Source organism: Triticum urartu, chromosome 6, assembly GCF_003073215.2.
Source record: "Triticum urartu cultivar G1812 chromosome 6, Tu2.1, whole genome shotgun sequence".
Lineage (NCBI taxonomy): Eukaryota > Viridiplantae > Streptophyta > Magnoliopsida > Poales > Poaceae > Triticum > Triticum urartu.
In genome coordinates, this window is record NC_053027.1 from 468540059 (window position 1) to 468563584 (window position 23526).

The 23526-nt window shown below is 41.4% G+C and overlaps 1 pseudogene; it reads left to right on the forward strand.

Moving 5' to 3' along the window:
• Positions 1–598: 598 nt before the first annotated feature.
• The window catches only part of LOC125516853, a 66722-nt pseudogene continuing 43794 nt past the window's right edge, over positions 599–23526 (forward strand).

The following is a 23526-nucleotide window of genomic DNA, read 5'->3' on the forward strand; positions in this document are numbered from 1 at the left end:
AGAACATTGTTCATGTTTATGTAAAAATCTTGTTATTATTAAACAATTCCTCCATAATTTTAAGTAAATGTCCAAGCAATTAAAGGAAAACTTGTTCATGTATTTTTTCAAAAAAACTATGCAATTTTGGAATAGTGTTTATTCCTTTTAAGAACAAAAAAATGTACAACTAAAAAAAGTGTTCACGCATCTTGAAAAATCTTCATATAGTTTGAAGAGTATTTACACATTTATTTAAAAGGGATTTTTATTTCTGTGCCCGTAGTTCGTTAGTTCTACTCATTCATCCCCACGCTCTTAACTTTTACTCACTTTTCTCCACTCCCTTGCCCGAAACCCTCAGAACTGGTCATAGCGGACGTTGACGTCGGGTCAATGGCTTGACCGTTAACTCTAACGAGTGGGGCTGTGTAGGGCCGAGTCCACATTTTGACCGTTACGTGCTAACGAGTGGGGCCGCAAAACTGACACTCACTGTAACCTGAATCAGATCGAGTCGCTTCCGCGCCGCCCCCTCCGCCGCTGTCGTGCTGCCTTCGCCGCAGTCGTGCCGCCTCCGCCGCATCTACCCTCTCTCCCCATCTAGGATTAGGAAGCAATGTCGGGGGAGCACCCCGTCCGGCGCATCGACCGTGGAGATGATTGGGTCGAATCAGAGGCGGATAATTCATGGATTCCACCTGGGTAAGCATCGTTTTTCCTCTAAAATTGATTAGGAGATCCATAAATTAGGTTGTATTTGACCGTCGTTGGCGTGAATCGGTGCAATTGTTCTGAACATTTTTGGCCTAACTGCACCCTTTATTTCATCGAATAGGGTTGATCCTGCACTTGCTTTTCGGCTGGTGGTTAGAATGGAAACTAGTGAGCTGCGTGCAACTAAACCGTGTCTGATTTCTGGATTTTTCTATCTGAAAGTGGCAGAAACCAGCGTTTCATTCATAGATTTCCGTGAGGCACTCTATTGTGAGTATCTGTGGAGCCCTGCCGGTGCTGTTGAACTGAGATATTTCAACAGTACCGAGCAGAGATTTGTCCCATTAACTTGTGATGAGCATTTGAGATTGCTATTTAGTTTGAATGCTGACAGCCGTTTCGGTAAAATCCATATCGGTGTGCTTCAGGCACGCAAACAACATATCCCGAAGGGGAAGGTTGTTCAGACATCATCTGTCTCTGCTAATAGTGAGCGTCCTCGCACTCCTTGTAGGTCGAGACCAAGTAAACCTAGTGGTTCTGAAAGCCACAACATGTCGGCTACCGCTAATTATGCCACTTCTCCTCTCCCTTCTGCACCTGATGTAGAAGTAGATGCAGAGCCTGACGAGGAAGTGCCTCGACATGATGATGAGGATGAGACTCTATTCCCTGAACTGGTAGATAGAGTCAATCAACAGGAAATGGAAGATGAATATCCAGAGGAGCCTAGCAGCCGTGCTAGATTTGATGACACTGGCGATGAAGAGAGGGAGGAGAACATCGACTCCTTAGTTTTACAAGAATATGATGGTGAGTACATGTCAACAATTCAGTGGAATAGGGAGAATCCTCAGCTTACTCTAGGAACCATATTCAAATCGATGGTGGACTGTCGTAATGCAGTGACTACATATTGCATTCTCACTGAAAACTCCTATGAGGTTGATAGGAGTGAGCCAAGAAGATCCACTGTTCATTGCCATTATGATAGGTGTAGGTGGAGGTTGCATGCATCCACTATGCTAAAGGCAAATTGATTCAGGTATTACAACTGAATCTTTTTTTTTCAGATTATTTATCCATTCTATATTGAGATCATGTGTATTGTTTCTTAATTGTATTTGACATCATTTTTCATTTTGTTTCGGATAAAAAAAACCACATGGGCACACTTGCCCACCTAGAGGGGGAGGGGGAAAGGACAAATCAAAGCTTGCAAAGACTAGGTGGGTGGCAGATGCAATCTTGGATCGGGTGAGGGAAACACCAACAATTGGTCCAACATCACTCCATGGGAAGCTATTTGAGAAGTACAAGATTAATATACCTTACATGAAGATTTTCTATGCTAAGGAAAGGGCTATTGATATGATTAATGGTCCATGGAATGTGAGTTTTCAGTTGCTTTACACCTTCAAAGCTGAAGTGGATACGGCTAGTCCAGGGAGTGTTGTAGAGATTGACAAGCATACAATTCAATACAAATTAAAAGGGAAGACAATGGAGAAGGAGTGCTTCAGGAGGGCTTTTGTTTGTTTCAAGGCTTGCTGGCAGGGGTTTCTGAATGGTTGTAGGCCCTATTTGGTTGTCGATGCAACTGCTTTGAATGGAAGATGGAGAGGTCAACTAGCAGCAGCTTCTGCAGTTGATGGACACAACTGGCTATTCCCAGTTGCATTTGGTGTGTTGGAGGTAGAGTCTGAGGAGAGTTGGGTCTGGTTTATATAGCAATTGCGCAACATTATAGGTACACCCTCAGGTTTAGTTATACACACAGATGTTTGCAAGGGTTTAGAGAGTGCAGTAGAAGTTGTATTCCCTAGAGTGGAACAGGGAATGTATGCGACACCTAGCGCAGAATTTTAAAAAGAAATTCAAAGGCAAAGTTTATGATGAGAACCTATGGCCAGCATCATACACATGCAGCATGAGGAAGCATGAGCACCATTTGAGAGTGTTGTACGCTCACAATCCTTTGGTGAAGGAGTACATGGATGAACATCATGGAAAGCTATGGTCAAGAAGCAAATTCAATGAAATCTGCAAAGTAGCCTATGTGAACAATAACCTCGCTGAGTGTTTCAATGCAAAGTTCAAGTCAGTGAAAGGGCTTTTGTTGTGGCAAGCATTTGATAAGATTAGGAAGATGATCATGATAAAGATGGCTCTTCGTAAAAGAACTGCAGAAACACAATATGTTGGCCATCTTATGCTCCCATCTCTGATTAAGGCATTGCATGCCAAGGCAAGAGGACTAAGGATGAAATGCATTCGACCGTTGACATACGAGGCTGAGGTGACATACACTGACAGTAAAAATAGGGAATGAAGATATCCAGTGAACCTTGCAACTAAGGAATGCAAGTGTAGGCAATGGCAGATCCGCGGGACGCCATGCATACATGCCCTACATCTCATGACTGTTATTGGAGGTGAAGATGGTGAAGTTGATTAGTATTGCTCTGAATATTTCTCTGTTGCCAAATTTAGGGCTTCTTATGCTGAAATGTGCCCGCACTCTTGGGAAAATACCAATGGAACATAGTAGACCCATGGTTCTGATGAGGACATCCCAACCATGGGCACCACACCACCAACCATCAACGGTCCAATCACAAGAAGTCGTGCAATGCAAATACAGGATCAGGTGAACGCCAACTTAAGTCTATCATTTGACCTTGAAAACATGGTTGTGCCTTCACCTCCTTTGTTGTTGGTTGAACTCAGGTGCGATATCAAAGAAGGCCAAACACATTTCAGTCCATGCAAAACAATGTTTTATGACGAGGAAACAAAGTTAGGAATTCATGAAGAATGAGTTGTCTGCTGAAGAAACTTTGTTGCGATTCTGATGAAATAATGTTTTGGACGAGTTTGGATATCCCAACTTGCGAAAGATTTCCAGAACTCGAGTTTTCTGCTGAATGAAACATTGTTCGACCCTGATAAACAATGTTTGGTCGGGAACTACCAACCACCTCCAACGAGAGTATTCCAGAAGCTACCTCATTAAGTCTTGAAGCCATTTAGTCAAACAAAGCTGGTTCCCTTTCACACCTAAGCTGGATCCAGAAGCTAGTTCTCTTTCACACCTATCCAGGGGGGTTGTCCCGATTATAAATAGGCTAGCTCTTCCCTTCGTTGGGGACTTTTGCCATTTCTATCAAAGACCAAAGACATAGACTCCTCCTGAGATTGGAGAGCTCTTGTTATCCTTATTCTCGTGATTCCTTAAGAATTTGCTCCTAATTTGTGCTCCACGACTAGATCGTGTTGTGTGGGTTAGAGTTCGTGGTTTTCCTTGCGGATTGCACCTATCCCGTGCTCCACGACTTTGAGCGTGGTTGTGTGGGGTAGTATTGCGGGTTGTGGATTGGCGAATGTTCGGATTGCAAGCTTCGGTGAGCATCCTCCTCGTCGGGTCATAATCTCTTATTTTCCATTTTCCGGATGCTTGCAGCTAGTTATCCCCATCCGTTTATCGATCCTACGCCGTGAAGATCGGACCTCCCCTTGAACACCCTCTTCTCCGAAGACGGCGTCGCATCATCTAGTATTCAGAGCAAGGTTTACACGGTAGGATCTGTATCTTTGTTTCTAGATCTATCCTTTTTAGTTTGGTTTTCTCCGTCCTAGAGTCCAAAGCCAAAAAGCCACAAAAAATCCAAGCCTTTGTTGCTGAGATCTAGTTGTTTGCTTTCCTCTTTGTGTTCGCACCAAGTTCTATCCAAAGCTGTTGTTGTTTTTCTTTGAGTCTTGTTGTTGGATCTATTGTGCTGCAAAAAAAGAGCAAAAAAAAAGGATGAAAAAAAGAGTGAAAAACAAAAGCAAAAAAAAGAGAAGAGAAAGTGTTGAGCAACTATCCAATCATATTCAGTTTGATGAGAAATTTTAGAAGTTGAAGTGGCAAGTGTTGCAACTCAAACGTGGTGCAATGATCTACAATTTTTTTCTTGTTCATTTGGTTTGCATCGATTGGATCTCAGCACTAGCCCTCCCTTTTTACCCCACCTAGATCCACCTAGAAACCGTCAGCTTCCTTCCTTTCATTCGCCCTTCCACTCCTGATTTGCTACTTCCGCACAGCCGCCAAGGAATCATTAGAATTTGGGTAAGCAAGAAGGTGAGCTGAGTGTTTTTCCACATATATTTTTCTTTTGTCCACTTGTTTCCAAGAGTTAACATGACAGGATCCAACACGAGTGTACATGGACATCAACATGTGGAAGATGATCTCCCAAAAACTCGCGCAACACTTGGTGATATGATTGAGGAGAGTATAGTTGCAGCTATACGAAGGATGTTCGGTGGTCGTCTTCCTATCGCGGGTAACGGGGATCAACATCAACACAGCCCCACTGCCTCGCTGGCTACCGACAACCGGCAACGTCAAGGAAACGACGATCGCCATGTTGGTCGTGGAAGAGCGGCAGGAGCTGCTGCCCACGGCGCCCCTGCTGTTGCTGCTGAACGGAGGCGTGACGACTTTGCTGTGCCCCGTGAGGGTGGGCTGCATGGAGGAGATGCTCGCGGGCGAGGCCATGACCCCCGCGGGTTTGCTGCTGATCACCAACGACGAGCGACACATGATAGTGATGCCATCTTCCTTGAAGATCTCTCCGAGCATGGTGACAAAGATGAAGGCATGTGGGACTATGAACCCTACTCCCCGCCTCGCCGTGGTGCTGTTTTTGGTCGCAACGATCATCATTATGACCGCCGTGATCAGGATGACCGTGACAACCAAGCAAGAGTCAAGCTACATGTGCCATCATTCACGGAAAAAGAGGATCTGGATGCATATATTGAGTGGGAAGAGAAGTGTGATCAAATCTTTCGCATCCATGGTTTTTCTGAAGCCAAGAGAGTTGATATTGCTGTTATGGAGTTCTCTGGTTATGCTCTTACATGGTGGAATCAACTACAAGACGATCAGTTGATGTCAGGCAATAATCATATCCGCAGTTGGAGTTTGATGAAGGAAGTTATGAGGCGTCGTTTTGTTCCATCATATTATGAGAGGCAATTCTACAAGCGGTTGCAGGGGATCACTCAAGGTTCCTACACCATTGAGGAGTACTATAAGGAGATGGAGGTGCTGCTAATTCGGACAAGAACCCGTGAAAGTGATGAGGCGAAGATGGCAAGATTTTTACATGGGCTGAATGATGAAATATCAGATTTTGTGGAGATGTTTCCTTATGATACATTACAAGATGTGGTACATCAAGCTATAAGAGTTGAGAAGAAGAATATGCGTAATGGTCATACTCATGCTTTCCAAGGCCGCACCACCACCCGCTCATGGCAGCGAGCACAACAGCCATATGGTTCTCAGTTTGAGGGTGCACCACCTAGACACCCACATGCCTCGATGGCTTCCTCACCTGCTATTCGCAATCAAGATAAGAGGTCATCAGCTACACTAGGAGTATCCTCTGCTCCACCTCCAGAAAAGAGTTCTACACGCAACAGCGACATTCAATGCCACAAGTGCAAAGGAAGAGTTCATATTTCTTCAGAATGTCCTAGCAAAAGAACTATGAGCATCAATGAACGAGGTGAATGGGAGTCTGAAAGTGACTCTGAAGGTGGCAATGATGAAGTGGAAGAGGAGCAAGGTTGGGAAGTAGGAGGAACTATTTTATCTCATGAGGAACTTGATGGAGAATCTTTGGTTGTATGTCGCTCACTTAACGCTCAGGTTGTGGAGGAGGAAAAGGGGCAGCGATATAATCTTTTCCACACCCATTGCCTTATCAACACAAAGATATGTCGAGTGATTGTTGATAGTGGCAGCTGCAACAATATTGCAAGTACGGAGATGGTCGAGAAGCTTCAATTGCAAACAGAACGTCACCCACACCCATACCGCATGCAATGGCTGAATGATTGCGGCGCAATTAAGGTGATTAGTAGCGTGCAAATAACATTTTCCATAGGGAAATATCAGGATGATGTTGAGTGTGATGTGGTGCCGATGCACGCTTGTCACTTGCTTCTTGGGCGACCGTGGTTGCATGACCATGATGTGCAAATCAGCGGGTGTGCAAATCGCTTATGTTTTGTCCATAGAGGAGAACAGTTCACTTGGCTGCCCATGACACCCGAGGAAGTCTATCTTGATGAGATGAAAAGAAAGGGAAATAAAAAGGGAGAGAGTGATCATACACAACGAGCGAGCCACCAACATAGTGAGGGAGTGTTTCCACAGCCAAAAGCTCCACAACCAAATATGACCAAGCCCCGGGAAAAAACAGAGATTAGTTATGATGGCTAGGAAAAGGGATCTGCGGGAATTGAGAGAACCTAATACTCCATTCTTTGTACTCATGTACAAGGAAACTTTATTGGTTGCTAATGATTTACCCTCAACTCTTCTTAGTGTTGTTTTTGATCTTTTGTAGGAGTATGAGGATGTGTTTCCCAAGGAGGTACCACCTGGTTTACCACCGAAGCGGGGCATTGAGCACCAAATCTACTTGGTTCCGGGTGCCCCACTACCAAACCGACCACCGTACCGAGCAAACCCAGAGGAGATGAAGGAAATTCAGAGGCAAGTAGAATATCTTCTTAACAAAGGGTACATAAGGGAAAGTCTTTCTCCTTGTGCTGCTCCCATTCTTTTAGTTCCAAAGAAAGATGGTACCATGCGCATGTGCACTGATTGCAGATCCGTTAACAACATAACTGTCTGATATCGCCACCCTATTCCTAGGCTCAATGATATGCTTGATGAACTTTGTGGCTCCACCATATTTTCTAAAATCGATTTACGAAGTGGTTACCACCACATAAGAATGGAAGAGGGTGACAAATGGAAAACTGCTTTTAAGACAAAATTTGGCTTGTATGAATGGTTGGTTATGCCTTTTGGATTAACAAATGCACCTAGTATTTTCATGAGATTGATGAATCATGTGCTTAGATCCTTCATTGGCCAATTTGTAGTGGTCTACTTTGATGACATATTGATTTTTAGAAAAACTTTGGAGGATCATGTTGGACATATAAAATGTGTGCTTGCTGTCCTACGAGAGGAAAAGTTGTATGCTAACGTGGAAAAGTGCACATTTTGCATAAACAAGGTTGTGTTTCTTGGCTTTGTTGTTTCAGCAAAAGGTGTGGAGGTCGATGAAGAGAAGATCAAGGCTATTCGTGAGTGGATGCCTCCACAAAATGTGAGCCAAGTACGTAGCTTCCTCGGACTTGCAGGTTTCTATAGCCGGTTCGTGAAGGATTTCAGCATCATTGCTGCACCAATGAATGAGTTAATGAAGAAAGAGATTCCATTCCAATGGGGTGATGCCCAAGACCAGTCCTTCCAAGAACTGAAGATGAGATTGACATCAGCCCCATTGCTTTCCCTTCCTGATTTTGGTAAGACATTTGAGATTGAATGTGATGCAAGTGGTGTTTGCATTCGTGGAGTACTAATGCAAGAAGGTAAACCCATCGCCTATTTTAGTGAGAAGCTTAATGGTCCAACTCTTAATTATTCCGTCTATGATAAAGAATTGTATGCACTTGTTCGATCTTTGGAAACATGGCAACATTACCTGTGGCCAAAAGAGTTTGTAATACATTCTGACCATGAATCTTTAAAACATCTTAAGGGCCAGCTTAAACTGAACTGTAGACATGCAAAATGGAGTGAGTTCATAGAGTCTTTTCCTTATATTATCAAGTATAATAAAGGGAAGGATAATGTTATTGCCGACACATTGTCTAGACGTCACATTTTACTTTCCCAACTTGATGTTAAAATCTTGGTTTAGAAAGCATCAAAGAACTGTATGCTAACGACTCATTCTTTGCTGAACCATTTTCAAAGTGTAACAAGGGAAAGGGATGGGAGAAGTTTCACTTGCATGATGGATTTCTATTTCGAGCTAACAAATTGTGCATTCCAGATTGTTCTGTTCGTTTGTTGCTCTTTCAGGAGTCTCACGCTGGTGGTCTCATGGGACATTTTGGAGCCAAGAAAACTGAAAGTGTGCTCGTTGATCACTTCTTTTGGCCGCGAATGAGACGTGACATGGAACACTACGTGATGAGATGCGAGATTTGCCACAAAGCTAAGTCCTGCTTGAATCCTCATGGTTTATATACTCCTCTGTCTGTTCCGAATACTCTGTGGGAAGATATTTCTATGGATTTTGTTCTTGGTTTACCATGGACTAAGAGGGGGAGTGACTCGGTGTTTGTGGTAGTTGATCGTTTTAGCAAAATGGCACATTTTATCCCATGTCATAAGAGCGATGATGCTTCACACATTGCTGATCTGTTTTTCAGGGAAGTTGTGCGGCTACATGGAGTACCACACACGGTTGTGTCAGACCGTGATACCAAATTTCTGAGCTACTTTTGGAAGACCTTATGGGGAAAACTTGGCACCAAGCTCCTATTTTCCATGACATGCCACCCACAAACTGATGGACAAACTGAATTTGTCAACCGGACTTTATCCATGATGCTGCGAGCAGTCCTCAAGAAGAATTTGAAGATGTGGGAAGAGTGCCTACCTCATGTGGAGTCCGCGTATAACAGGGCGGTACATTCGACCACTAAATTTTGCCCATTTGAACTTGTTTATGGCTTCAAACCTATTGCTCCCATCGATCTTTTGCCTTTGCCACTGCAGGAATGAACTAGCCTTGATGCAAGAAAGCGTGCTGATTTCGTCAAGAAACTTCATGCCCAGGCAAAGGAGAACATTGAGAAAATGACTAAACAATATGCAAAGCAAGTAAACAAGACCAGGAAGAAGCTGGTGTTCGAGCAAGGTGATTTAGTCTAGGTACACCTTCGGAAGGACCATTTTCCAGAGCAACGCAAGTGCAAGTTGCAGCCACGCGGTGATGGACCATTTGCGGTGCTCGAGAGGATCAACGACAATGCATACAAGATCGATCTTCCAGAAGAATATGGTGTCAGCCCGACCTTCAATATCTCCGATCTTTCCCCATACTTTGGGCCTTTAGAGTCGAGAACGACTCCTTCTCAAGAGGGGGAGGATGATGAGGACATCCCAACCATGGGCACCACACCACCAACCATCAACGGTCCAATCACAAGAAGTCGCGCAATGCAAATACATGATCAGGTGAATGCCAACTTAAGTCTATCATTTGACCTTGAAAACATGGTTGGGCCTTCACCTCCTTTGTTGTTGGTTGAACTCAGGTGCGATATCAAAGAAGGCCAAACACATTTCAGTCCGTGCAAAACAATGTTTTATGACGAGGAAACAAAGTTAGGAATTCATGAAGAATGAGTTGTCTACTGAAGAAACATTGTTGCGATTCTGACGAAACAATGTTTTGCATGAGTTTGGATATCCCAACTTGCGAAAGATTTCCAGAACTTGAGTTTTCTGCTGAATCAAACATTGTTCGACCCCAATAAACAATGTTTGGTCGGGAACTACCAACCACCTCCAACGAGAGTATTCCAAAAGCTATCTCATTAAGTCTTGAAGCCATTTAGTCAAACAAAGATGGTTCCCTTTCACACCTAAGCTAGATCCAGAAGCTAGTTCTCTTTCACACCTATCCAGGGGGGTTGTCCCGATTATAAATAGGCTAGCTCTTCCCTTCGTTGGGGACTTTTGCCATTTCTATCAAAGACCAAAGACATAGACTCCTCCTGAGATTGGAGAGCTCTTGTTATCCTTATTCTCGTGATTCCTTGAGAAATTGCTCCTAATTCATGCTCCACGACTAGATCATGTTGTGCGGGTTAGAGTTCGTGGTTTCCCTTGCGGATTGCACCTATCCCGTGCTCCACGACTTTGAGCGTGGTTGTGTGGGATAGTATTGCAGGTTGTGGATCGGCGAATGTTCGGATTGCAAGCTTCGGTGAGCATCCTCCTCGTCGGGTCATAATCTCTTATTTTCCATTTTCTGGCTCCTTGCAGCTAGTTATCCCCATCCGTTTATCGATCCTACGCCGTGAACAAGGTTGTCAGAATCGGGATTCTGAATCGGATTGGAGCTTCGATGGTAGGGTCATGAATCGTAGAATCTTCACTATCAAGATCGTAGAAACGTAGATTCTATGAACTAAAATCGTAGAATCAGAGGGGTTAGCTTGGATTGTAAAGTTGTAGAATCGTACAACAAAATCGCGATTCTGACAACCTTGGCCGTGAAGATCGGACCTCCCCTTGAACACCCTCTTCTCCGAAGATGGTGTCACATCAGGTTCAAACTCCATTCTCCTGTACTGACTAGACCACCAGGAAGACCAAGGAAAAACATTATAAGAGCTGGTGAAGAGGGTCGTGTAAAAACCGCGTAAGTGCAAAAGATGTGGTATCGTAGGGCATATTGCTAGGCGTTGTACCAATCCAGTTGATGCATCATTTGGAGAAGATGAACAATGGGTAGTAGCAAATGCAGAGGAGAATGCAGCTGAAGTAGCAGCTTGGTATGGGTGCAACCTTTCCCTTTTTGCATTTGTTCTCTTTTTATCGATGGCTAAGCTTATTTCTATTTGACCTAGCTCTAGGATAATTAGAGGCACAGGACAGAAAAGACCTAGAGAGGAAGAAACTTCGGTTGAACCATCATCTGATGCAGAATTTGAAACCATGGCTTATGAAGGTTTTGAAGCTATAAGAGAGGAGGAAGTTATTTTGTCTGAAGTCCTTTAAGGACTAGTGAACCCATAGATGACCGTCAACTGGTCATCACTTGCTCGGTCAGTCAAAGCTCAACAAAACCGCCACCACCAAAAGTGAAGATCAGAAGCAACAAGACAAAGCTTTCAAAAGCACAAAATATCCTAGCTAGGGAAACCAGGAGCAAGACGGTTAACCCATCCCAGAACACAAGGAGCAAGGCAGATATTTGAATTTGAACTTGAATGCAAGTCATAAACCTTGAACTTCAAGGATTTTAATAAGGATTTTGTCGTCAATTTTAACTACTGTGAAAACTTGTAAGTTGTAATATTTTTATTTGTAATTTGATGTGAAATTTGAGGTAGAATACAAAATTGAGGCAAAATTTGAATTTGAACCAACACTTGAATTCCATTCCCTGTGGTGTGAGTTGAAATCCGATCTCTTTTGCGTGGTAAAACTTGTAGTCATGAGAAATGTGCTCCAAATGAGCTCCCAAGCTAGGGTAAACAGTCCCATTTGTAATCAAGTTTTTTGGACCTACTCTAAATGAGCCAAATAATTTTTATTAACACCTATTCAATCTATATAGTGTAGATTCGAAGTATCACTATTTATTGAATTAATCTTCATATTTTTACTTTTTTTTTGAAAAAATATACTTTAAAAGAAAACCATTAAAACATGTTTAAAATATGAAAATGGAAAACTAAGTTCAGATCCTTCTTATTCACTTTGAAATCAAGCTTTGGTGATTTTTTATATTCAAAAACCAAAGGGAACCCTACCTCCTCTCCTTGGACTATATGAAATGTTGTACGTGATATCTCATATGTGTGAAGGTTTTTTCATGAAAATGTCCATAGACAAAGTTTATGATTTTTGGTTGGTAACATGTCACACAAGATAACATTGTGCGCAGGTTATATTTTTTTTTGATTTTTTTAAATTAATGGTACTCATTTGACCTTGATCGTGCTAGCTAGTTTTTTTATAAATGTCCGCATACCAAGTTTAGTATTTTTCCTTGTTAGTGTGTCTTATAAAACGACAAACGACGAAGGTTTCATATTTTTAAGATTTTTTTAAAATTAGTTATGCTCGGTCAAAGCCTTGGAAACCCCGTTGACCAGCTCAAAACCCCTCTAAACCCCGCGGGGTTCGCCTAACCCTAGCTCCAAACGTCAGTCGTCCGATCATACCCTAGCGCCAAGCGACAACCCTCAGATGTGGTCTTCTAGAAGGAATTCCGAGGGCAGGCTACGTGTAGGCTCCACGTCGTTGGATCACATGGACGGCTATGCATCGTTGGATCGTGGGGTGATCCGCGAGAGGCGGTCCGCGAGAGTTGTTGGTTGTGCTCGCCCACCTTGCCTCCCTTTCTTCTGCTGCTTATTCTGCAGCGATGAGAGGAGTCACTCCTCTGCTTCTTCTCTGGCGATGAGAGGGGCCACTCCCATGCTTCTTCTTCTCCGGCGACTTTGGGCGATATGTCGAGCTCCACTTCAGCCTCCCGCCCCTCGTGGACCCAGTATGGTCCACTTCCCATGGAGTGATGTCCTGACTGCCCACGCAGCGCGCCACTGATACGGTTGACTTCGAAGGAGGTCAAGAATGGCAACTATGGGCGCGAGTTCGTGAAATGCGAGAGCAAGCCAGAGGGGAAGGTTAGATCTCATGATTTTTCTCTGATGTCTTTTTCTATTTGCTTTTAATTCTTTTTTCCTTGGATCTGGGATTTAGGGTTCATGTTTTCGTTTCAGATTGTGAAGAAATGCACACATTTTGAATGGCTGGATGACTACGTTAAGCGAATTCAATTCAATGGGGCCCCAACCCGGGAGCTCAATCTGCTGTCAGCACCAACGAATTTGGTCTCTGGAAGTGCTGCTCTGACAGTTGGGGATGCAGATCTGAAGGGGGAATTGAAGAAGATGAACAAGAACTTGAAGCATATGATTCAATTGAACAAGCAGGCGAATCTGATAGCTTTAGGATTTTATTTTTGTATAGTTGCTCTAGGAATTTCTTACTTGTTGGTCATCACTCATTAGAGATGTTATTTGTATCGTGTCATGTGCTCTACGATTTTCTTAAGGGTTTGTGGATCATGTGCTCTCTGTGTTGCTTAATTTGTGGATCATGTGCTCTCTATGTTGCTTAATTTATGGATCATGTGCTCTCTCTGTTGCTTAAACTATGTCTCTATCTCCATCTCTAAATCCCTGTAGGTGTTAGTTTTTGACACTTTTAGTTTCATCACACAACACCAACCGCAAAAGAAAAAAATGTAGTTCTAGGGCCCAAATTGAAACTAAGCTCTGGTTGGGCCGTCGCATTCTATTGACTGTCGAAGGCCCACAAAGATAAAAGAGGCCTAAAAAATAGTGCATGCACTGGCTCTATTTTTTTACTTGATTATTGTCATGGTAAATCCATTTATTGCCATGCCGACCAAAAATAGTGCATGATGGTAAATTGATTTATTGTTAGCAGTACAACTTTTGTCCCATGGCATTTTTGTATAGATAATTGCCATGGCGAGCTTAAGAATAACTTTTTCCATGTCATTGTTAGTGTAAGTACCATGAAAAATTCTTTAGGGTCCCAATTCTTTATTGAACTTGCCCATGTCAAATTTATTTGTACATATCGTGGCAATTTCCTTCTGCATATAGCCTATGGCACAACATTTTGATTTTTTGACATGCGGGTATTATAAACATGTTTTTGTTGCAAGAAAAATATTGTATACATGATTTTTTTGTTTTATACACAATTTTTTTGTAGAACATGGAAAATTTATTAGGGATCCCAATTTATTATTAAGAGCATCTCAGGTTTAATTATGTAGATCATGATATCCATCATAAACCACGTCTAAAATAAAGTCCGATGGCACCATTAGCCACCATGTCCATCTAGAGAGCATGTCTAGGGCTCGGATACGGCACCATATCCATCTAGAGAGCATGTTTACGGCTCGGCTACGGCACCATATCCATCTACCAATATCTCACGTAGCAAGCATACATCCATAACATAGAAAGTAGCAAGCATAGCATAGTTCTTACATAAAACATATGTGCATAAAAGAGTTCACGGTACAACCAACGATATAACATAAACATATATAAAAAGCCCTAACGGGCAAGATGAGCTTCACGAGACCGGCCAGGCCTTCACCACCATCTTCATTGCGCCTTCTCTTTAGTGCTCCTCCTCCATGCCATCCTTGCCGAGGTAGTAGGGGAGGCTGTGCATACCGCCGCGGGTGGGGAAGATGTAGTCAAAGTTTGTGAAGATGTTGTGGGTTATGAATGCAATGAATTCACATGCACACTAAAATACCATAGTAGTAGCACTAGTTTTAGAGCTACTAGTAGCGCGTGTACCAGCGCTACCAGTAAGGCGCTACATCTAACTGGTAGCAGTAGCGCTGGTTTTCTAGTGCGACTGCTATATCTAGTTAGCAGTAGCGCTTGGTAGGGAAAATCGCTACTGCTAATAGTAAGTAGCAGTAGCATTTCTTTTGAAAAGCGCTACCGCTAAATTTTCCTGTATTTTTGAAAATGCAGCTTATTGTCACTGTATTTGTATAGGTTTTATATACAGTACTTTCATCTTATGATTTTATGACCATGATTAGTTAGTATATACAACAGTGGGTGAGATGAATGTGGATTAGGTTCAAGTGGAGGCAACATGTGGTGCATGTCGAAAGTATACTACTAATCCACTGATATATAATAACTCATCATACACATATAACAACTTAGCATCATCATCATAGTAATAAATAACTCATCATTGGTATCATAATAACAAGTCATACTCATCATAGTCATTACCACCAACACTATTTAATCATCATAGTCATAGTGTACTATCTAATCACCACCAACACTAGCTAATAATAATCATCATAGTCATTACCACCAACACTAGCTATTTAATCATCATAGTCATAGTGTAGCACATCATCATCTTCAAACTCATTCTAGTGCTAGCTAATCACTCCCGCTGCTCTCTCTCAGGTAAAATAGCATAAAACATGTGTAGCACACCTACTTCATCATATTGGAGCATGCAGATGAACCTGTCTCCTATTTGTGGGATGCGCTTCTGATTGCTGCCCCTAGTACTTCTCTGTTGCGATCCTGCAAGAACAGTAGGGTGGGAGGAGGAAGGAGGAGGATGAAGGAGAGAGGAGGGGGAGGGCGGTGGGAGGAGGGAGCACTGGTATGCGTCGGTGCTATACAAACGGTTTTTAACCCCTTTCCGCGGCGGCATTTGGAACCGTTGCCTAGTGAGTGACGGGGATAGGGGGGTCCTTCCCACACGACCCAGAAACCGTCGGGGATATGCCCTCCTGGCACACACGCTCGGCAAAATGAGGTCGTGTGCAACCGACGAGCGCACAGATACGGAACTACGTACAATAGAGCTAAAAATACAATTATACAGGCGAAATTGTTTTCGGTCACAAGTACATCCCACACAGTCAGTCCCCGCTAAACGTTTTCGTTCGTATGTACATCCCACACAGTCGCCCCAAGGAAAACGTTTCCGTTCATAGGTACATCACACGCAGTTTTCCCCATTAAATCGTTTGTGATAGCGTTGTCATTGCACACGATATTAACAATTTTATCATTTGCGTTATTGAATGCATCACACACGGTGCGTAGAAAAAACTGTGTGGCAAAGGCTGTCCATCACACACCGTTTTTATGTGGTAAACATTTGTGCAAGGTGGCCTAACGCAAACAGTTTTCAAGAGAAGGTCGTGTGTGATTGTTCATTGATCCAACACGGTTTATTCCTATAAATTGTGTGCGTTGCATGAGGTCATCGCCCACGGTATCTTCTCAATAACCGTTTGCAATCGCAAAACCCAATTAGCAGGCTAATTCTCCATTAGCAGGCTAATTGCCCTATTATTAATAATTCATTTATTAATCTAATTGACATTCATATTAAGCACATAATATATTTCATTTCCATATTAAGGAAGCAGGTTTCATAATTGAAATACATCAGAGTACAACATGATATAGCTTCAGCACTCAGCTACCCCATTACACAACTGCATCAGCACCAAGTTTCACATACAACATGTAGAAGCTTTCGAAATTAGCATCATAGACGGTATATAGACAGATGCATCTCATCTGGAAAACTGTTGAAGCGGAAGGCGAATATTGAGCCTTCATTCATGTTGAAGGTCTTTGCAATTTTAGGCCAGTGCCTGTGGATGATTGACCGTCCGTCCTTCGTCCTCTTCAGGAACACTTCAATATTGAACCGTGGGTGTTGTATGAAAACCTTCCTCGCCTTCTGACCATAGAGGTGGTTTGAGAGGTAATCATTAGTGAACTGCTTTGGAAAGGCCTGAAAACAAAGATGTGCATAAATATCTTCTCTATATTGGAAATGGGGCAAAGGAATAAAAAAGGCAAGGCATAATAGTTAGTACCATCTTGTAGTGAACTAATGTCTTCTTCATTGTGCAGACAAAGATCTTGTTGTTTTTTGTCGCTAATTTCTTTATCCTAACAATCTTTCTGACTTTATTGAATTGATTGATATTCATGGACAACTCATTTCCCCATATGCAAAAAGGGTCGAACAATGGGTCAAAACCTCTGACAGCAGGACCTACATGTGCAAGACCAAATTGTTAAAAACCTAAATATTAGAATGGTTCCTGCAATTGCACAATAATGTGCTATTAGACAACGGACCATGCACGTGCTAACCTCGACGGTAAACCTCAGTGCTTCCCATTGTTTCCCTGCAACACATATAAGGTAGTTAGTCATCAGGTTAAGTAAGGGTTCACATGCTATCAGTAAAATATGTTGATGAAAAATAAGCACATTGCAGATTCATCAGATCAATTCAAGCCACATGGAAAACCCATTTATCCAAACCAAGCATGATTAAGAACTAGGAAATATAGCACTAGTATAAGTTTCTCATGTACTAAGTGCGGCCAAATTTGATTTATTCCTATCATGCACAATAATACAAAATTCTACCCACGACAATTAAACATCGCATAGCAGAATTGAACCAAGCAGTTAACTAAACACCACAACAAATGAACCAAACATTGACTGAGCACCACATTGCACAATATAACATACTCCTAATAGAAGATCAGACAGTTAACCAAACCAAGCATGCTTAACAACTTGGAAATATAGCAATTGTATTTGTTTCTCATGTATTTACTACAGCCAAATTCAATTTATTCCTCACATGGTATACAATAACATAATGCACCCACAACTATTGAACATCGCATTGCAGAATTGAACCAAACAATTAACTAAACACCACAACACAAATGAACCAAACGTTAAATGAGCAGCACATTGCACAATGTATAACCAAACCAACCATGCTTGACAACTTGGAAATATAGCAATTGTATTCGTTTCTCATGTATTTTGTAAAGATAAATTCGATTTATTTCTCACATGGAAGATAATACAAAATTGCAGCCTGAAGAATTGAACATCACATTTGCAGAATTGAACCAAACAGTTAACTGAAGATGACAACTAATTAACAAAATAGTTAATAAGTGAGGACCACACTGCACGACATATAGAACATATACACTAGAGCAACAGATTGCATGGTAAAATTAGATAGCACAATTCACTAGAATTTGTGAAGGAAAGGCAGGAGCAGTACACGTGATAACCCACAAGTATAGGGGATCAATTGTAGCCTCTTTCGACAAGTAAGAGTGTCGAACCCAACGAGGAGCTAAAGGTAGAACAAATATTCCCTCAAGTTCTATCGACCACCGATACAACTCTACGCACACTTGACGTTCGCTTTACCAGAAACAAGTATGAAACTAGAAGTACTTTGTAGGTGTTGTTGGATAGGTATGCAAGATACTAAAGAGCAAGTAAATAAAAAGTAGGGGCTGTTTAGATAAAGACACAACTAAGTTAGGTTTAGTAGAGAGTTTGTTGTTACGAGAAAGTTATTTGTCCCTAGGCAATCGATAACTAGACCGGTAATCATTATTGCAATTTTATTTGAGGGAGAGGCATAAGCTAACATACTTTCTCTACTTGGATCATATGCACTTATGATTGGAAATCTAGCAAGCATCCGCAACTACTAAAGATTCATTAAGGTAAAACCCAACCATAGCATTAAAGCATCAAGTCCCCTTTATCCCATATGCAAACAACCTACTTACTCGGGTCTGTGCCTCTGTCACTCACGCTACCCACCATAAGAAAATCATAAGCATATTGCAAACCCTACAGCGGGAATGCCTCACGCTTGCGCGTCACGGAGAGCACCATAGGACAGCACCAATAATAAAACATACAACTCAAACCAATCACGATCATCAAATAGCCATTAGGACAAAACAGATCTACTCAAACATCATAGGATAGCCATACATCATTGGGAAATAATATATAGCGTTGAGCACCATGTTTAAGTAGAGATTACAGCGGGTAATAGAGAGGTTACACCGCTGCATAGAGGGGGGAAGAGTTGGTGATGATGGTGGTGAAGTTGTTGGTGAAGATGGCGGTGATGATGATGGCCCCTAGTGGCACTCCGGCGCCACCGGAAGCGAGGGGGAGAGAGCCCCCCTCCTTCTTCTTCTTCCTTGACCTCCTCCCTAGATGGGAGAAGGGTTTCCCCTCTGGTCCTTGGCTCCCATGGAGTGGGAGGGGCGAGAGCCCCACCGAGATTGGATCTATCTCTCTGTCTCTCTCTGGTTCTGCGTTCTCCCCTGGCTCTGTTTCACCATTTCATATATATATGGAGATCCGTAACTCCGATTGGCCTGAAACCTTCGCCGTGATTTTTTTCGGAATATTAGCTTTCTTGCGGCAAAAGAAGAGCATCAACCGCCTTACGGTGGGCTCACGAGGGTAGGGGCGCGCCCCCTGCCTCGTGACCACCTCGGGCACTGGTTCGCGTTGATTTCCTTCCGAATTTTCCATATTTTCCAAAAATAAGCTCCGTCCGTTTTTATCCCGTTTGGACTCCGTTTGATATGGATATTCTGCAAAACCAAAAACATGCAACAGACAGGAACTGACACTGGGCACTGGATCAATATGTTAGTCCCAAAAATAGTATAAAAAGTTGCCAAAAGTATATGAAAGTTCAATAATATTGGCATGGAACAATCAAAAATTATAGATACGACGGAGACGTATCAGCATCCCCAAGCTTAATTCCTGCTCGTCCTCGAGTAGGTAAATGATAAAAAAGATAATTTTTGATGTGGAATGCTACCTAGCATAATCTTGATCATATGTCTAATCATGGCATGAATATTAAGACATGAGTGGTTCAAAGCAATAGTCTATCATTTGACATAAAAACAATAATACTTCAAGCATACCAACCAAGCAATTATGTCTTATTGAAATAACATAGCCAAAGAAAGCTCATTCCTACAAAATCATATAGTCTGGCTATGCTCCATCTTCACCACACAAAGCATTCACATCATGCACAACCCCGATGACAAGCCAAGAAATTGTTTCATACTTTTGATGTTCTCAAACCTTTTCAACTTTCACGCAATACATGAGCGCGAGCCATGGACATAGCACTATAGGTGGAATAGAATATGATGATGGAGAAGACAAAAAGGAGAAGATAGTCTCACATCAACTAGGCGTATCAACGGGCTATGGAGATGCCCATCAATAGATATCAATGTGAGTGAGTAGGGATTGCCATGCAACGGATGCACTAGAGCTATAAGTATATGAAATCTCAAACTGAAACTAAGTGGGTGTGCATCCAACTTGCTTGCTCATGAAGACCTAGGGCATTTGAGGAAGCCCATCGTTGGAATATACAAGACAAGTTCTATAATTAAAATTCCCACTAGTATATGAAAGTGATAACTCAAGAGACTCTTTATATGAAGAACATGGTGCTACTTTGAAGCACAAGTGTGGTAAAAGTATAGTAACATTGCCCCTTCTCTCTTTTTCTCTCATTTTATTGTTTTTTTCTTTTTTTTCTTTTTTTTGTAGGCTTCTTTGGCATCTCTCTCTTTTTTGGGGGGGCTTCTTTGGCCACTTTTATTTTGATAACCTCACATGGGACAATGTTCTAATAATGATGATCATCACACTTTTATTTACTTACAACTCAATATTACAACTCGATATCTAGAACAAAGATATGACTCTATATGAATGCCTCCGACGGTGTACCGGGATGTGCAATGATCTAGCGTAGCAATGACATCAAAAAACGGACAAGCCATGAAAACATCATGCTAGCTATCTTACGATCATGCAAAGCAATATGACAATGAATGCTCAAGTCATGTATATGATGATGATGAAAGTTGCATGGCAATATATCTCGGAATGGCTATGAAAATGCCATGATAGGTAGGTATGGTGGCTGTTTTGAGGAAGGTATATGGTGGGTTTATGGTACCGGTGAAAGTTGCGCAGTACTAGAGAGGCTAGCAATGGTGGAAGGGTGAGAGTGCGTATAATCCATGGACTCAACATTAGTCATAAAGAACTCACATACTTATTGCAAAAATCTATTAGTCATCGAAACAAAGTACTACGCGCATGCTCCTAGGGGGATAGATTGGTAGGAAAAGACCATCGCTCGTCCCCGACCGCCACTCATAAGGAAGACAATCAATAAACACCTCATGCTCTGACTTCATTACATAACAGTTCACCATACGTGCATGCTACGGGACTTGCAAACCTCAACACAAGTATTTCTCAATTTCACAATTACTCGACTAGCATGACTCTAATATCACCACCTTTATATCGCAAAACTATTGCAAGGAATCAAACATATCATATTCAGCGATCTACAAGTTTATGTAGGATTTTATGAGTAACCATGTGAATGACCAGTTCCTGTCATCTCTCTAAATAGATATAAGTGAAGCAAGAGAGTTTTAATTATTTCTACAAAAGATATGCCCATGCTCTAACAAATATATGTGAAGCAAAAGAGCATTCTACAAATGGCGGTTTTCTATGTAAAGAGAAACAGGCAATCCAAACTTCAAATGATATAAGTGAAGCACATGAAGCATTCTATAAAGCTATACTCAAAAGATATAAGTGAAGTGCAATGAGCATTCTATAAATCAACCAAGGATTATCTCATACCAGCATGGTGCATAAAAATAAAAAGAAAAACCTAAATGCAAAAGATGCTCCAAGACTTGCACATATCGCATGAACGAAACGAATCCGAAAACATACCGATATTTGTTGAAGAAAGAGGGGATGCCTCCCCAGCATCCCCAATCTTAGACGCTTGAGTCTCCTTGAATATTTACTTGGGGTTCCTCGGGCATCCCCAAGCTTGAGCTCTTGCCTTTCTTCCTTGTTCTCACATCGAGACCTTCTCAATCATCGAACACTTCATCCACACAAAACTTCAACAGAAAACTCGGTAAGATCCGTTAGTATAATAAAGCAAATCACTACTCTAAGTACTGTTGCAAACCAATTAATATTTTGTTTTTGCATTGTGTCTACTGTAATATAATTTTTTCGTGGCTTAATCCACTAATATAAATTGATAGTTTCATCAAAACAAGCAAACTATGCATCAAAAACAGAATCTGTCTAAAACAGAGCAGTCTGTAATAATCTGAACATTAACCATACTTATGTTACTTGAAAAATTCTACCAAAATTAGGAAAAATAAACAATTTGTATAGGAAGACAGTGCAAAAATAATCAGAACCATTTGACGTTCCAGCTAAAAATGTAAAATCGCGCACAACAACCAAAGTTTCTGTCCTGCACTGTACAAACCATCAAGCAAATGTAAACATCCTAAAGGCAAACCTTGGCACATTATTTTTATAATACAATGGAATTGTACAAGGGGATAATTATTTTTGTTAAAAAAAATTATGTAATCAAGATTCACAAAGTTTCCGTGAGCATGAACAAAGTTCAAGGCTAGCTCCCACTTCAACAATGCTTGTCTCTCTCACTTTCACTTTCCTTTTTGAAAAAGTTTTAGGTTCCCCTCTTTATTTTTGTTGTTTTTAAACTATATGAAAGCACTCAACAGAAATAAATGACTCCCTAAAAATTCCGGGTTGTCTCCCAGGCAGCGCTTTCTTTAAAGCCATTAAGCTAGGCATATAGTGCTCAAGTAATGAATCCACCCGGATCCCAAGGTATATCAAAGCCAATTTTAATTAACAATGATTTATAATTTAGTAGTGAGCACAAAGTAACATATATCATGCAATAACGAAGTCTAACTCTCTTCCTATGCATCGGCATGTCATAAAAGAACAATTCATGCACACAAAATAAAGGCCAATGCATAGTATAAACAGTTTCTTGCAATTTTATCATATTGGAAACATAGAGAGGTGGAGATATAGTTCCTCTCTCATAATAATTGCAAGTAGGAGCAGCAAGCACATGCATATTATATTCATCAAAATCATCATGTGCAACGGTAAAAGGCAACCCATCAATATAATCCTTAATAAGTGCAAACTTCTCCGATATAGTGTAGTCGGGAGAATTCAAAAAGATAATAGGACTATCATGCGTGGGTGCAATAGCAACAATTTCATGTTTAACATAAGGAACTATAGCAATTTCATATCCATAAGCATAATTCATATTGGCATCTTGGCCACAAGCATAGCAAGCATCATCAAAAAGGGATATTTCAAGAGAATCAATGGGATCATAACAGTCATCATAGCAATCATCCTTCGGTAAGCATGAAGGGGAATTAAACAATGTATGAGTTGAAGAGTTACTCTCATTAGAAGGTGGGCACGGGTGATCAATCCGCTCTTCCTCCTTTTGTTCTTCGCTCTCCTCCTCATCTTTTTCATCCAATGAGCTCACAGTTTCATCAATTTCTTCTTCCATAGACTCCTGCAAAATATTAGTCTCTTCTTCGACAGCGGAGTATTCCTCAATATATAATTTAACATAGGCATTAGAAGCATAATTCTCATAACAATATTCAAGTATGGAAAAAATTTCAGATTTGTAAAGAGTAGCATCATTCTTTTCAATCAACGAAGCAATTTCATAAGCACCCTTAAAAGCAACAAATTCTTCAATTTGTTGAACATCATAGTAATTATAAACACCCTTAGCATACGAAGATAAGATTCCATTATCAATAAACTCACATTGGTAGG